At 38.4% G+C, this 18,085-nt stretch overlaps 1 protein-coding gene across 1 annotated transcript in view; it reads left to right on the top strand.

The window, feature by feature from the left end:
- The window catches only part of PDE4DIPP2 (PDE4DIP), a 295,357-nt gene that overhangs the window by 7,658 nt on the left and 269,614 nt on the right, over positions 1-18,085 (top strand). The window lies entirely within an intron of this gene.

The raw sequence follows: 18,085 nt of genomic DNA, 5'->3' as shown, positions 1-18,085 counted from the left end.
GGGCAAAATGGAAAGGAAATCCGGGAGTGGAATTTGCAGAAAACTTTACTCCAACTGTACAGAACTAGGGCTGAGGTGGTTCAAAGTAAAGCTACAAAGCAAGTATTAAGAGGAGAAAAACTTCACTGACTTGTTGAATATATAAGGCCTTGTACAACTCATAGGGATTATTGGTTAGAAGTATACAAGCACTGTAGTCAGTTGGAAGAAGAATGATGATTGCTGTTGCCAAGTTTGTATCAAGACAAAATTATAATATGATCCTGCAAATAGCCAGAAAGAAATGCAAAAGTTAACCACCACCCCCTACAAACAAAGTTGTGAATTAACATGAGGTAACTTTCTAAGAAACCGGTCCTGAAGTTCATGTATATACTCTTATTTGTATAGATTCTTGAATCTCAAGATGTTTTAGTGTTTTTCAACACAGTAACTTTTAAATTTGTTTATTTACTTATTTTTTTATTTTTTATTTATTTAGTTTTTTGAGATGGAATTTCTCTCCTGTTGCCCAGGTTGGAGTGCAATGGTGCGATCTCAGCTCACTGCAACCTCCATTTCCCGGGTACAAGCAATCCTCCTGCCTCAGCCTCCCAAGTAGCAGGGATTACAGGAGCACACCACCATGCCAGGCTAATTTTGTATTTTTTTTTTTTTTTTTTTTTTTTTTTAGTAGAGATGAGTTTTACCATGTTGGTCAGGCTGCTCTCGAACTCCTAATCTCAAGGTGATCCACTCACCTTGGCCTCCCAAAGTGCTGGGATTATAAGCTTGCACCACCATGCCTGGCCTATTTATTTATTTTTTTAATTGATTTTAACTTTTATTTTAGACTCGGGGGTATATGTGCAGGTTTGTTACATGTGTATATTACGTAACACTGAGGCTTGGGGTGTGAATGATCCTCACCTAGGTAGTGAGCATAGTGACCAACAGGTAGTATTTCTTTTCTTTTTTTTTTTTTTTTTGAGACAGAGTTTCGCTCTTGTTACCCAGGCTGGAGTGCAATGGCGCGATCTCGGCTCACCGCAACCTCCGCCTCCTGGGTTCAGGCAATTCTCTTGCCTCAGCCTCCCGAGTAGCTGGGACTACAGGTGTGCACCACCATGCCCAACTAATTTTTGTATTGTTAGTAGAGACGGGGTTTCACCTTGTTGACCAGGATGGTCTCGATCTCTTGACCTTGTGATCCACTCGCCTCGGCCTCCCAAAGTGCTGGGATTATAGGCGTGAGCCACCGTGCCCGGCCAATAGGTAGTATTTCAACCCTTGTCCCCCTTCCTCTTCCTGTCTCTAGTAGCCCCCAGTGCCTATTGTTCTTATCTTTATGTCCATGAGCACCCAATGCTTAACTCCCACATGTGAGAACATGCTAACACATTTGGTTTTCTGTTTCTGCCTTAATTCACCCAGGATAATGACCTCTAGCTACATCCATGTTGCTGCAAAGGATGTGATTTCTTTCTTTTTTGTGGCTGTGTATTATTCTATACTGTGGATATACCACATTTTTAAAAATCCAATCCACTGTTGATGGATACCTAGATTGATTCCTTGTCTTTGCTATTGAGAATAGAGCTATGATGAACAAGTGAGTGCATGTATCTTTATAGAATGATTTATTTGCCTTTGGGTATATACTCAGTAATGAGGATTGCTAGGTTGAACGGTAATTTTGTTTTAAGGAGGAAATCACCAAACTACTTTCCACAGTGGCTGAACTAATTTACGTTCACACCAAAAGTTTTCTTGGCAGCCTCACCAGCATCTGTGGCTTTTTGACTTTTTTTTTTGAGAGACAGTCTTGCTTTGTTGCCCAGGCTGGAGTCCAGTGGTGTGATTTTGGCTCAATGCAACCTCCACCATCCGGGTTCAAGCAATTCTCCTGCCTCAGCCTCCTGAGTAGCTGGGATTACAGGCACGTGCCACCACACCTGGGTAATTTTGTAGTTTTAGTAGAGACGAGGTTTCACCACATTGGCCAGGCTGATCTCCTTAGGTGATCCATACTCCTCGGCCTCCCAAAGTGCTGGGATTACAGGCGTGAGGCAATGAGCCCGGCCTTTTTTAATAATAGCCATTCTGATTCGTGTGAGATGGTATCTCATTATGGTTTTGATTTGCATTTCTCTAATGATTAGTGTTATTGAGCATTTTCCCATGTTTGTTGTCTGCTGTATGACTTCTTTTGAAAAGTATCTGTTCATGTCCTTTGCCCACTTTTAACATTTTATTTAGTTAATTAATTTATCTATTTTTGAGACAGAGTCTCATTCTGTCACCCAGGCTGGAATGCAGTGGTGCTATCTGGGCTCACTGTAGCCTCTAACTCCTGAGTTCAGTGATTCTCCTGCCTCAACCTCCCAAGTAGCTGGTAGGATAAGCATGTGCCACCATGCCTGGCTAAATTCTGTATTTTTAGTAGGGGAGGTTTCACCATGTTGGCCAGGCTGGTTTGAACTCCTGACCTCAAGTGATCTGCCTGCCTCAGCCTCCCAAAGTGTTGGGATTACAGGCATGAGCCACTGTGCCCAGCCTGCCCACTTTTTAATGGGGTTATTCTTTGGTTGTTGAATTGTTTAAGTTCCTTATACATCCTGAATAGACCTTTATCAGATGCACAGTCTGTGAATATTTCTAAATTTTTCCCCCAAACATTAGATCTTTTTAGAGACATGTTGTATCTGACATGTGTCCATGTTGGAAATAAGATTTTAAAAATAAGAATATAGGGTAAGTTAAAATAAATAATATAATGGTAACTCATGGCATCTAGTAAGTCACACACATACACATACCATCCCCCAAAGCGCAAAGCATGTCAAGATACAATTCACACCAGTATTAGCGTCTTCTTATGTGTCTTAGCCCTGCCTACCCAAAAGCCTGTCTCCTCCTCACAGCCCTGTCATATAGAGTGGAAAGGACAGAATAGCTGTGACCAGGGCTTACTCATCTGTGCAGTCACTAGATGGTAATAGTTATAATAATTAACATGTGTAAAAGGTTTTACATCATATAAGCCACCACTGCACATACGATTTTAATTTAATTTTAATCTTTATAGAAATTCCTCTCCTCCTCCTCCTCATCTCAGATAGGAGTATAAAAGCTTAGGAATGAAGTCTCTTGCTGAGATCTCTCACTATGCATTTTCCTCAAGTCTATAAGCATTCCTGAACCTCTCTAGCCAACCTTTCTCTCTTCTTTCACAGCTAAGCTTCTTAGAGTAGCTTACACAAGCTGCCTCCCTCTCTTTGCACTCATGTTGCTAATTTTTCCTTGTCTAAGGAAAGTGATACACTACATTAGGTCACATTCTGAAAGATTGCACCTGGGGAATGCAGTCATCCACCTACTGCAGTTTGGATCATACATAGGTATTAAACACAACTTGAGGCATGTCCTTGACTACTGAAGAAAGTAAGCAAACTCTAGGCAGGCACTCAGACTTGGGAAGCTGGCAGCGTTCCTCTGAGGTCTAAGGAGCTTTCCATTCTATGGCTATCCTCCCTGTCCTTTCCTTTCTGAAGGGAAGGAAGAAAAGAAGGAAGGGAGGGAGGAAGGAAGAACAGTTTCAAAACAAAGTCGTCTGACTACAAATTCTGTTCTATTTCCTTTATTAGATTCTTTCCAATTCACTGTTGTTGTGGTAAAGCACGAATTTTTACCACTTGTAAAGAGGCCATTGTTACTCCCCTCTCCTATCACAATGCCTGAGATTCCTCCATTTAAATATCGGTAATGATGTTGCTCTTGGAAGACTTTCTGATTGAGCAGATTGAAGAAGCTGAATGTGATAGGAGGGGCAAGAAGGCTGCAGGAAACAGAGACTGGCTTGATGGACCGCTTCATCTATTGCCCAGTGCTCCCCGCAGCCAGGTCTGGTCCCTTGAAGGATAGAAAGTACAACACAAGGAGGTGAGTAAATAACTTAATGGTCTTGGATACACAGTCAGTCCTCTGCCCTCCCAGCAGCACTAACAGTATTTCCTGTTCTGTTATCTGAAGTGTGAGGTTGGCACTCTGTGATGACACAAGTGCCCACTTCCAGCCACACCAAGCAACCTTTCCTCCAGACTGAGATGGTTACCTCTATTCTTCATGTTCTGACCTTCCAGCTGCAAAAGTAGGGCCCAAATCTCACCTTCTCAAATTCTGAGGTAGTGAACCTGAAGAGGCGAAGCTCTAGAGTTCCAAGGAGTTCCCCACCTTACCGGTGTTTGAAATCTACACTAAGTTCCCATATATTTTCCCACACTTTTCATTCCCTTTCCTGTCATTTCTTAGTGTCTCCTTTGATAGCAAAGGGGGCAAATGTAAACAGGGTAAGCCATGGGCGGAATCATCAAGTAGGTAACATGTGTCTTTGCTGCTCCCATCTGCTTCCTTTCTCCTCCCTCCACTGAAGTCAGGAAAGAATCTAAAAATAGTCATCATACCTTAATGTAAATTTAAAGTTCTCTTAACTGTATCTCACAAGGGCTTTATTTTTAGTTATAAAATTTTAAAAAGTTGCTTCGGCCACTTCTAGAGGCAGCCTTTCAGGCAGATAGCAAAGGCATTTTTAGGGAACATTTTCAGGAGTCTTCACCCGGGAATCACCCCAAGCAGGAAGCTCCTCAGAAACATTCTCATCCCCCAGAATTTCGTGCTCACCACGCTGAACTGGATAGAGAGTTTGAGATAAAACGGTCTACAGCCATTCATTTCTGGCACCTTCCTCCAGCTTCTACATTTCTGGTCGCTTTTCTGTCATGACCCAGCTTCTTAGGTCAGTACCTGGTGAAACTCATGGTGACCCGGGAAGGCTGGATCGGAGAAGCAGAGGACAGGCTGTCCTCTGACGATTTATTAAAGTCTGTGGCTTCTTACTCCTCCACAAGACTCCTCATCAGAGGGTGCGGCTTGGCTCATGCTGGGCACTCAGGAGCTTTGTGGTGGGTATCGGTTTGTGCTTCCTCCCCTTTGCTTTCGATTCAGTGCTTTCCTGTTGCAGTCTGAGCAGTTCTATTTAACCGCAGCCTCACAACAGCTACCACTGCATGCAAACTGGATCCATCTAGGGCCAAGTACAGGGCAACCAGAGGATAAGGGGTTGAGAGGTAAGACAGGAGACTGCTAGAAGTCAGCTGAAAAGGAAAAATTCCAAATCTAGAATGTCAGGATGATTAACAACCAAGAAAACATTCCAGTACCTGAAAAAAATATGTCCTGGTTTACATTCAGCTATGATTTTAAAAAACGGAACCCTAAGTTAATTAGTTCAAATACACTTTCATTAGAAAATACCCTTGTCTGCATTTTTCAAAGAAATATATAGGATAAAATAAATCCTGGTTTTAATTCAATAATTAATTTAAAAAATTAAGTATTCAAGTTCAGTTCTGATTCAGGAATAAGATAAACGGTAATTTGAGGCTAGAATTCAGTCTAGATGTGTTACAGGCCCCACTGTAGAATGCTCTGAGCAGAGGAAACAGCATCTGTGAACGCCTAGAGGCAAGAGGAAGCAGGGCGTGTTGAAACCCTGGAGGTGTTGTGAGTGGAATTCAGACCGATGGCAGGTTACTGATCATGAGAGGCTTATGAACTGTGATAAGAAGTTTGGACTCCATCCCGAGTATAGTGAGTAGCTACGAAAGAATTTTAAACACAGGTAGTGAATTTAAAGAACTGCATTTATGTAAATCATCATCTAGTGGCTAGTGAAAAATGATCCGAGGGGAGAAAACCTGGGGGCGGGAAACTTGCAAAGAGACATACACAACGCCACATAGATGGTGATCACTGAGGCCAGTGGGGACAGGGAGAAGTGGGTGGATTCAAATATGTAGATTGTATTGAACTTGTTATTGACTGAATGTGGAAGGTGAGCAAGAGTCATTAAGGATGAATCCTGCAGTTCTGCCTAGAAAACTGGGTAGATGGTGTGGCATATGTTTGGATGAGGAGCATTATAAGAGGAATAGGTTTGAGGGAGGGAGTTGGTTAATATGCTTCCAGAAATTTCCAATTGAAGAAGTTCTAGAAAGCAGTCAAATATATAAATCTGGAGTTCAGGGGAGATAGTGATTTAGAAATAATTGGCAGACAGATCTCAATAATGCCATGGAAAGGGATAATATTTCTCACAGAGAATGTTTACAGAGCAAAGAGGCTGATGTAGAACAGGGTTCTGAGGCACACCAGTACTTTAGGAGTAGATAGAGAAAGAAGAGCTTGCAAAGGATGCTGAAGACCCATGACTAAGATAAGGAAAAAATAATAATACGAAGGAAGAGTGAATCTATCAAAGAGGATGTTATCAAAAGCATCAGATGCTACTCTGATGCCAAGTAAGACAAAAACTGATGTATCCGCCAGATTTAGTAATATGGGAGTGAGGAGGCATTAGTGTCTTTAGTGAAAGCTGTTTCAATACAGTGGGAGCCAATGTCAGATTAGACTGGGTTAAAAATTGTGTGAGAAGTAAAGAAATGGAAATAGCAACAGCTGACATTTCATTCAGCAAGCTACACATACTATTCCTTTTCCCTCTACCTCTATCCTCCAAATTCCCTTTCACACTATCCCTATTTGGTAAATCTTGCTCACTCTAGGACAGGGCTGGAGTGAAGATTTGCAAAGAAACAAACAAAAATCTGAGGAATATGTATATATTTTTTTCCAGAAGCAAATTCAGCCAGGGCTGAAATTCAGGAAGTGAGTGACTTATTCTGTGCTCACCAGACAAGAACTTTTAGCCAATAAAGAAGGCTACACAGTCCCTGGTGCCAATGTGGGGGTGTTGGTTACATTAAGCCAAGAATGTGATGCAATTCTCAAGAACAGGAAGAGGTTTAGCTGGAATAGAAAGGACTCTGACTTCGTGGTGGTGGTAGCAGAAGTGGAGTGGGAAACAGGGTAGTTTTTACCAAAGAGCAAAGCTAGAGATTAACTGGCAAAAGCAGAAGGAACTGATAAACTGTAACTGAAAGCCTTCCTATTCCATCTCTGGTTGTAGTAGAGCAGACAGAAAAAGCCTCTCATTCAGAATTCGCTCTTCTAACAATTACAAAAGAAATTACCCACCACTTAGAGCTCTCTTGACAGCTATTCTGCTTACAAATTAGAAAATGTATCTGTAAAATGGGGGATAGTAGCTATCAACTTCACAGGGCTACGGTGAGTATCAAATGGAAAACATGTCTGTTAGAGCACCATATATGCTATTAATTTGCCTAGTGTTCCGTTATTGGAACGCTACACTTGTTGGAGTTATTTATACCCTACTGCTCAAGGTCATCACCAAGGTCTGATTTTTGACAAAAAAAAAAAAAAAAAAAAAAAAAAAAATTGGCCTAAGTGGGTTAAGTTTAAATGTCGGTTGCTCTTGTCATTACAAGATGATTCACTGATTAAAGATAGAAAAGCACAGATATTTGACTAATAAAATAATTAGAAAGATTAGCTGTAGATAACATTTTCTCTGAATGACGAATGTATGCTGTATGATAGGAACTTATGTAGACACTGCTGAGTATCATTCTTTGTACTTAGGTAGGCATCTTAAACTATAAATCAGGCCTGAATACCTTTTCTTTTACACACAAAAAAAATTTATTTAAAAACTGGCAGTAAGTAAGATCCACAAATCTAGGGTTAAATGGACAAACATCGCTAGGAGTTTCTGGAAATAAAGGTCAAATTATTAACATGAGATTAAAGAAACAGTCAATTATTTTCTTCACAGGACACAGAAAAGGAAAAATGTTATTTGGAGTGAATGTTTGTTATATTTATTGTAATAGGTTTAGCTTTGTCACCTAATTATCATTATTTTTAAAAGGCTGTTTTTTACAATATAGTTAGTTCTTTTCCTCTCCAGGAAAAACTAGACACTCTAATTAGGGACGCGGCAGAGCCTTTGGAGTTTTGCTGCCCTCTTCTGGGAACAGGAAGTCATAGCCTGAGAAATTGACTGCTAGAGGATCCTAAATATTGCAGTATATAACAGGAATAATTCCCTTTTCCCTATGAAGAGTAAAACAATTATGAAACTGGGCGTTAGTCTCCAGAGAAGAGGCAGGATTGCCCCGGTCACAAATGTTTTTTAAACAGTTGTAACAGTAATAAAAGTTATACAGTATGGTATACTCGTACATCACGTCAATGTTTATAAAATCTTCAGGACCATTATTGCATTCTGCCTCCTTTAGCCTCAAATAGTTCACACGAAGTAGGCAGAACAGACGTTACTCTCATTTTCACATGGGGAAACTGAAGTACACAGTACCTAAAAAACTTACCTGAAGTTCTGCCAAAGTGCTGAGCTGGGCCTCGAAATCATGTCTCCCAATTCACAGTTCAATGCTCTTTTCACTCATTCACCTACTACATTCAATGTAAGTAATTTGTTTCTGTTGCAGTTTTATCCCTTTTCAGCAATGTCTGTTTTACACCATAGTGTCTAATTAATTTATAGAAAGAAGTCTTCTGCTTTGTATATGATTCTAGCAAGGCTAAGGCTACGCTATTACTGTGGCAAAAACGGATATATTTAAATTACACAAACAAGTGGATGGACTATAGCAGAACTTCTTAAACTTTTGCTTAGAGGTTCTTTAGTGTCTTCTTTTTCTTTTTATGTGATTCCTAAAAGCAAGTAGAGTTTTGTAATATTAAGTCTCAACTCTGCTACTAGGGAAAAATTAGTCTGAGAAAGATGGAAGAAAAGGTGGAGTATAAAAATTAAAAAAAAAAAAAATCAAGAAAACCCAATTTGAAAGTCAAAGTTCTTTTATTCTAAAGTTTTAAGTGTGCAAATAAACCCATTCTGCATATTTTATGCAAATAGCTAAACAACAGGCAGACAAATAGATACAATCTTCAGTCCATATATTGACCTAACTGCTTGTCCCTGCATGCCCAGTCCAACAAACCTCACTGCCTACCTACACAACCAGGAAGTAAATAATTGAGAGTTTAGCTGGTACCAATTTCCATCAGTTCGTCAAAACTAAGCCAGTAAAACCAGTTCCTTGAGTATGGTCAAATATTTCTTATTTTACATGGCATATTGGTCAAGGCATTTATCACTGAACTGGAGTCGCGTTTTCAAAAAATTAAGTAGTTAACGGATCTGAAATGCTCACTAAATATTATCTCAACATAAAAGTAATTATCAATTGGAAACATTTCCAGTCCAAGATCCGTTGTTATATTTGACTTCTGAGCTTTCTCCCCAAGTCTAATTTGTCTCTATGCCTTAATTTCTTCTTCTTTGTCCCCTTACCTTTCAATTGTTCTGCCATCAAAGAATCAATTGCACTTGCTGTATTTTCTTCCTCTTCTCCAATGTATTTGCCATATGTTGATATAATCTTACTGGTCCTCTCTTTCGTCGTGACTTTCAACATGCCTTTCTTTCCCCATTCCATTGCTAGGCCTATACCATTTTGCCCCACTTTGTTTTCTTCTTTTATTCAAATTGTGTGTGCCTATGATTTATGAAACAACCCAGTTCCAAAACACATGTACATATGTCTTTGTAATTCAATGAACTTATCCCACAAATGTTTGTTGCACACCTCCAATGTGTCAGCCACTGCACCCAGCGCCAAGGATTCAAATTGAATAATAATTGATCTCTATCTCAGGCATCTCATAAAGCGTGTAGCCAAGGAGACAAACAAGTGCACACTGACTACATTTGTAGGTGTTAGAGTAGAAATATGAACAAGTTAAGGATGAGAACATAACTTCTCCCAGGTCAGTGAGAAGGAGGGTATGAGAATGTCAGAAAGGCTTTACAAAGAGACATTTGAACTGAGTCTTTGAAAGAAGAGCAGAACTTTAGCAGGAGTCTTTTTTGTTTGTTTTGCTATATGCTTTTTTATTTTGCATTTAAAAAAAAACTTTTATTTTAGGTTTTGGTGTACAGATGATTTTATTACCTGGTAATAAGCATAGTACCCAACAGGTAGTTTCTCTAGCCTCTCCCTCATCCCATCCTCCACCATCAAGTAGGCCTTGGTGTCTGCTGTTCCTTTCTATGTGTACTCAATGGTTAGCTTCCACTTAAAAGTGAGAACATGCGTTGTTTGGTTTTCTGTTCCTGCATAATTTAGTGTGGGATAATGGCCTCCAGCTCCATTCACGTTGCTGCAAAGGACATAATCTCATTTTTTTAATGGCTGTGTATATTCCATGGTGTATATGTACCATATTTTCTTTATCCAGACTACCACCGATGGGCATTTAGGTTGATTCCATGTCTTTGCTATTGTGAATAGTGGCTATGATGAACATACGCGTGCATATGTCTTTATGGCAGAACAATTTATATTCCTTTAGGTATATATCCAATAATGGGATTGCTGGGTCGAATGGTAATTCTGTTTCAGGTTACTTGATACATCACCAAACTGCTCTGCACAATGGCTGAACTAATTTACATTCCCATTAGCAGTATATAAGTGTTCCATTTTCTCTGCAAATACGCCAAAATCTGTTAATTTTTGACTTGATAATAATAGGCACTCTGATTGGTATGAGATGGTATCTCATTGTGGTTTTGATTTGCATTTCTCTAATTATTAGTGATGTGGAGCATTTTTTCATATGCTTGTTGGCCACGTGTAAGTCTTTTTTTGAAAAGTGTCTGTTCATGACCTTGCCCACTTTTTAATGAGGTTGTTTTTTGCTTATGAAGTTCCTTATAAATTCTGGATATTAGACCTCTGTAGGATGCATAGTTTGAAAATATTTTCTCTCATTCTGTAGGTTATCTGTTTACTCTGTTCATCTTTTTGTTTCTTTGTTTTTGGCTATGCTAAAGCTCTTTAGATTTCATTTGCCAATTTTTGTTTTTGTTGCAATTGTTTTTGGCATCTTTGTTATGAAATCTTTGCCAGGTCTTAAGTCCAGAATAGTATTTCCCAGGCTATCTTCCAGGGCTTCTATAGTTTTAGGTTTTATATCTAAGTTTTGAAGTATGTTCCTCTAACACCTAGTTTGTAGAGGGTTTTTAACATGAAGCGATGTTGAATTTTATTGAAAGCCTTTTCTGCATCTATTGAGATAATCATGTGGTTTTTGTTTTTAGTTGTTTATGTGATGAATCACATTTACTGATTTGCATATGTGGAATCAACTTTGCATCCCAGGGATAAAGCTTACTTGATTGTGGTGGATTCGTTTTTGATATGCTGCTGGGCTTGGGCTTGCTAGTACAGCAAATTGAGTTGTTGAGGATTTTTGCATCTATGTTTCTCAAGGTAATTGGCCTGAAGCCTTCTTTTTTGTCGTGTATCTGTCAAATTTTGGTATAAGGATGATGCTGGACTCATATAATGAGTTAAGGAGGTGTCCTTCCTCCTCAGTTTTTGGAAATAGTTTCAGTATTAATGATACAAGGTCTTCTTTATACATCTGGTATAATTTGGCTGTGACTTCATCTGGTTCTAGGTTTTTTCTGATTTGGTAGGGTTTTTAAAAATTATTATTAGTGATTCCATTTTAGAGCGTGTTATTGGTCTGTTCAAGGATTCAATTTCTTCCTGGTTCAATCTTGGGAGGTTGTATGTTTCCAGGAATTTACTCATTCCTTCTAGGTTTTCTAGTTTGTTTGCACAGAGGTGCTTATAGATGTTTCTGAGGGATTTTTCTTCCCTGTGTGGTTGGTGGTTATGTCCCCTTTGTCATTTCTGATTATGTTTATATGGATCTACTTTATTAGTCTAGCTAGTGGTCTATCTACCTTATTTATTCTTTCAAATAACCAATTCCTGAACTTACTGATTTTTGGTATGGTTTTTCATGTCTCAACTTCTTTCTACTCTGATTTTTGTTATTTCTTGTCTTCTACTAGCTTTGGGGTTGGTTTGCTCTTGTTTCTCTAGTTCCTGTAGCTGTGATGTTAGGTTATTAATTTGAGATCTTTCTAACTTTTTGATGTGGGCATTTAGCACTATAAACTTCCCTCTTAACACTGTTTTAGCTGTGTCCCAGAGATTCTGGTATGTTGTATCTTTGTTCTCATTAGTTTCAATTAATTTCCTAATTTTTCCTTTAATTTCATTGTTTATTCCAAAGTCATCCAGGAGCAGGTTGTTTAATTTCCATGTGATTGTACAGTTTTGAGTGATTCTTAGTATTGATTTCAATTTTTATTGTGCTGTGGTCTGAGAGTGTGGCTGGTTTTTTTTTTTTTTTTTTTTTTTTTTTTTTTTTTTTTTTAACCTTGCTGAGGATTGTTTTATGGCCAATTGGGTGGTCAACTTTAGAGTATGTATGTGCCATGTGCAGACAAGAAGAATGTATACTCTGTTGTTTTGAGTGGAGAGGCCTATAGATGTCTATTAGGTCTATTTGGTCAAGTATTGAGTTCAGGTCCCAAATATCTTTGCTTTCTGCTTTGATGATCTAAGTCAGTGGGATATTGAAGTCTCCCACTATTATTGTGTAGTTATCTAAGTCTCTTCATAGGTCTCTAAGAACTTGCTTTATGAATTTGGGTGCTCCTGTGTTGGATGCATATATTTTAGGTTAGGTATTCCTGTTGAATTGAATCCTATACCACTATGTAATGCCCTTCCTTGTCTTCTTTCTTCTTAAAGTCTGCCTTATTTGAAATTACAATAGCAACCCGTTTTTTTCTGTTTTCCATTTGCCTGGTAAATTTTTCTCCATCCTTTTACTTTGATCCTATGGGTGTCATTGAATGTGACATGGTTCTCTTGAAGACAGCATTCTGTTGGGTCTTTATCCAACTTGCCATTCTGTCCCTTTTAATTGGGGTATTTAGCTTGTTCACATTCAAGGTTAACACTGGTATGGTGTGGATTTGATCCTGTCACTGTGTTGTTAGCTGGTTACTATGCAGACTTGTCTGTGTGGTTTTATAGTGTCAGTGGTCCTGTCATTGTATTGGTAGCTGGTAACTATGCAAACTTGTGTGGTTTTTATAGTGTCAAAGGTTTATGTACTTAAGTGTGTTTTTGTTGTGGCCAGTATTGATCTTTCCTTTCCATATTTAGCACTCCCTTCAGGACCTCTTGTAAGACAGGTCTGGCAGTAACAAACTCCCTTAGCATTTTCTTATCTCAAAAGGATCTTATGTCTCCTCTCCTTATGGAGCTTAGTTTGCCTGGATATGAAATTAGTTAGAACTTAAGAATACTGAATATAGGACCCCAGTGTCTCCTGGCTTATAGTGTTTCTGCTGAAAGGTCTGCTGTTAGCCTAACGGGGCTCCCTTTGTAGGTGATCTGCCTCTTCTCTCTAGTCTTTAATATTTTTTCATTCATTTCAACCTTGGAGAATCTGATGACTATGTGTTTTGGGGATGGTTATCTTGTACAGTATCTTGCAGGGGTTCCCTGCATTTCCTGAACTTGAATGTTGGTCTCTCTAGCAGGGTTGGAAAAATGTTCATGGATGATATCCAGAAATGTTTTCCTAGTTGTTGCTTTCCTCCCCGTCTTTCATGCATGCCAATGAGACATAGATTTGGTCTCTTTACATAATCCCGTATTTCTCAGAGGTTTTGTTCATTTGTCTTTAATCTTTATTTTTGTCTGAATTCTTTAGGAGAACCGATCTTTGAGTTCTCAGATCTTTTCCTCAGCTTCATTCATTCTGCTATTAATACTTGCAACTATATTCTGAAATTCTTTGAGTTTTTCAGCTCTATCAGTTCAATTTGGTTGTTTCTTATGATGGCCATTTCATCTCTCATCTCCTGTATTGTTTTATTGTATTCCTTAGAATCCTTTGACTGGGTTTCAACTTTCTCCTGAATCTCAATGGTCTTCATTCTTATCCATATTCAGAACTCTGTTTCTGTCATTTTAGCCTGGTTAAGAACCATTGTTGGTGAACTACTGCAGTTGTTTGAAGGTAAGAAGACACTCTGGCTTTTTAGATTGCCAGAGTTCTTGTGCTGGTTCTCATCTGCCTGGTATGATGTTGCTTCAACCTTTGAAGCTGCTGTTTCTTGGACAGGTTTTTCTGCTTTTGTCTTCTTTTATGCCCTTGGGGTTTGATTGTTGTATACATTGGGTTCAGCCAACTGGCGTCATTTCTGCAAGATTTTAGGGGCAATGGCTGAGCTCAGCACTTGTGAGCTGTGTGTTCTAACTCTGCAGAGGCTGTTATTGGACCTCTGGCTTTGTTTTCTAGCCCCTCAAGGTTAGGAACCTAGCAGGTATCTTAAACTGTTTTCTGTTGCTATAACAGAATACCTGAGAGCGGGTAACTTATTAAAAAGAATTTTATTTAGCACATGGTTCTGTAGGCTGGAAAATTCAGGATCAGGTAGCTGTATTGGGTGCTTCTCATGATTGCCTCATGCTGCATCAAAACATGGTAGAGAAACAGAAGAGGACCGAGTATGTGCAAACGAAAAGTGCAAAATAGAAGAGGCAGTATTGTTTTATAGCAATTCACTCTCTTGAGAACTAACCATACCCATGAGAACCCACCCAGTCTCAGTGTGAAGAAAAAGATGTTAATCCATCTTAGCAACCTAATTACCTCTTAAAAGTACCATCTCCTACTATTACATTGGCAATCAAATTATAACATGAGTTTTGGAGGGGCCAAACAACACCCAAGCCATAGCAGCAGGTTTAAAGGGAAAAGGATGGGAGAGAAGTATACAAAAAGATACTCTGCAGAAAAGGCATACAGTGAGCCAAGGCACAAGGTAAAGTGTTTGACTGGTTTGAGAAGCTAGCTTATTTAGTGTGGGCTGAAACAAAGTAACAGTGGTGGGGAGTGGCAGGAGATGAGCCTAGAATGGTACAATGAGGCCAGACTGTGAATGGCAAACTGGAGTATTTGATCTTTTATTCTAAAGAAAATGCAGTATGATTAGCATTAAAAAAATTACCCATGGTATTATCATGGTAGTACTGACATAAGAGGGACATGTAACAAAATCAGTAAGGAGGGTACCGCAAGAATCCATGTTAAAGTTAATGAGTGCTTAAACCCAAAACATAAAGGATGGAAATGATGTAAGAAATGAAATACCTTTTGAAAGTTATATAAAAAAAGATTTTGGTCAACAGTCTAGTTAGAGGTGAAAGAAGAAAACAGAGGAGTCTAATACAATTCATGACATGTAGCTCAGATAAAGGAATGGCAAATGATGTCTAAATATTGGAAATATAGTAAGAAGCACAGGTTTGGTTTTATCTTTGAGAGCAATGGAATGGAGGTAATATATTTTAGATGCAATTAAGTATTTATGGGATAGTCAAAAACAGATATATAAAAAGCAAAAAAACTTGGGCCCAAAACACAAGTCTGAAGGTATATTGGGGAGTTATCAGTAATACAATTAACTGTTGAAGCTCTAAACACAGACGACAAATTAGAGGAGCTTTTTTCTTGAAGAATTCTTGCCATGCTTGACATTTTTTACAAACAGATTTCTTAAAATATGGCCTATCTTCTTTGGCTAATGTGCAGACTAAAATGAAAGAGCACAGTATATTATAAAGTCAGTAAAAGGTAATATAAATTTAGGCCTAAAAATAAAGAATAAATGCACTCAGTTGATTATGAAGCTGTAATTTATAGATGCAAAATTGCAGCAGTACATTAACTTATATGTAAAACAACATCTAGGGAAACAAAAAAATGAAAGTAAAATGGAAAAAGATAAAAGAAGTGACGCAAAGAGAAGAGAATGGGCAAAAGGACATAGAAAAAATGGGATTTTTTTTTAATGGTGAAAATTTTAGTGAATCACATGTTGAAAACGGTTCGATTAATACTGAGATCAAATGAGAAAGGAGCAAATAAGGAAAGCTGTATTACAAGCCAAGAGTAAAAAGGGGAAAACAAAATAACAAAAGCAAAAACTATTTAAAAAGAATAAAGGAAGAAGAGGTAATGAATTTAAAAGGTACTGAAATAATAAAAATTGTAAAAAACACTTTTCAAAATAAACATACTAACTTGACAGTACAAGTGAAGTGCGTAAGACAAATGTATCTGTGTCATTATTTAGGAGTAGTGAAAAGTATTCTTAAATAATAATTTGGTGTCTAGCAGGCCTGGATTTCAATCTGCTTTAACTTGCTAGCTATGTGACCTTGGGCAAGCACACAGAAAATGCTTCTAAGAATTGTAATTATACCTGTAAAATGCCTAATACTTAGTGCTACAAAAATGAAGGAAATGAGAGAAAAAAGTATAGATTACTATATGGAAGGCAAATTTCTAGTGATTTTTCTAATCTAAACATGAATTGTTACAGTACTTGAAATAAATTTGCTGAGAACTGAGTGACTAAATTGCTTGAGATAGTTTTATACTGCTAGGTGAAACCTGCCTGACAGTACTATGAATAGGACGTGAGATTCGATTTGCTCATTCTATCTCAAAATTTGTCACACACACAATGACTGCTATTTACCTTCCTGCTGAGCTATCTGGAGGAAAAAACCCACCAGGTAGGAGTCTACTAGTTCTGCTAACTTCACTACCAAAAACCTTAATTGTACAGCCACCAATACCCGAGCCCTTCATCATGAAAGCTACCAACAACGTGGAAATTTAAGATATGAGATGTTTTATTACATGTGTTTTACTAAATCCTATCTGTGCAGAAATGATTATCTATTTTCCTTCTTAACTAGCTTTTGTTGGCCGGGCGCGGTGGCTCAAGCCTGTAATCCCAGCACTTTGGGAGGCCGAGGCGGGTGGATCACGAGGTCAAGACATCAAGACCATCCTGGTCAACATGGTGAAACCCCGTCTCTACTAATACAAAAAAAAAAATTAGCTGGGCATAGTGGCGCATGCTTGTAATCGCAGCTACTCAGGAGGCTGAGGCAGGAGAATTGCCTGAACCCAGGAGACGGAGGTTGCGGTGAGCTGAGATCGCGCCATTGCACTCCAGCCTGGGTAACAAGAGCGAAACTCCGTCTCAAAAAAAAAAACAAACAAAAAACAAAAAACACACAAAAAAACTAGCTTTTGTAAGACTTATTAAGTGGAAAATATAAATCTTAAGCTCCTTAAATGTGATTTTGAGGAATTGAGACCAAAACAGTATTTTTCTGTGGAACCAGATCCTTGAATACACTACAGGAAAATATTATTTGATATGTATTTTTTTGGGTACATACAATTTTTCAAAAATACATCTCTCCACAAAGTTAATTCGAATTGTAGAATTCTTCCAAGTCACCATAACTGGAGTTTTCAAGGCTCTGGGTACTTACCTTTGAGTTCCACATCCTGTATCTCTGGAGCTTTTAACTGAGGAAACATGGACCACTAGGTCATGAACAGACTTTGTAGTCCTTGAACAGCCTGAAACAGTATGTGGTACTTGGTGTGCTTGTACACAGGAGCATTTTTCTGGAGTAATGGCACGTACCTTTCAACAGATTTTTAAAGGTTTCTCAAAATGCTTAAGAACCATTGTTAGACATTTAAATAACCAGAGTGTGTACAACGTCCAGATATTTCTAAATTTTGACATCTGTAAGATGTCTTAATTAAAACAAGCCATGAAGCTCAGTGTCATAATAACCAGAAAACACTTGAGACAGTAGTTCTGTGTCCTTACTTCCTAGTGGTTTACACACTCTTTAACCCATATGGCAATCTGGCTTCTGTCCCCAGTGCTCTGGAATTACTTCTGCCTGTATGATTAAGTTCCTGGTTGTTAAATTCAAAAATACATTTTTTGGTACTTATTTTATTTGACCTCTTGGTGGTGGTATAGTGGTTAAGAGTACAGACTCTGGAGCCAAACTACCTAAGTTCAAATCTTAGCTCTGTTACTTTCTAACTCTGACTTTGGACTAATTATTTAACTCTGTCATGCCTCAAAGCAGAATCCTTTGTAAAGTGTATTTATAAATGGTACGAAGAGTACTTACTTCAAAAGGTTTGGTCAGTGTGAGAAATAAGCTCCTAACAAACAAAGAAAGTGTTAATGTAATAGTTATTATCTGGAACCTCTGATCACATCTTTCTTGAAAATCACTTGAAATCTGCCTAAGCTTCATTCTGCATTTGATGGCTCCTTATTTTCATCTATCTACTTCCAGGCTTATCCTTCCCTAATGTATCT

The sequence above is a fragment of the Aotus nancymaae genome, unplaced genomic scaffold, assembly GCF_030222135.1.
Source record: "Aotus nancymaae isolate 86718 unplaced genomic scaffold, 86718_ANA_hifiasm-v0.15.2.pri h1tg000007l, whole genome shotgun sequence".
NCBI lineage: Eukaryota > Metazoa > Chordata > Mammalia > Primates > Aotidae > Aotus > Aotus nancymaae.
This window is presented reverse-complemented; position numbering and strand designations above follow the sequence as displayed.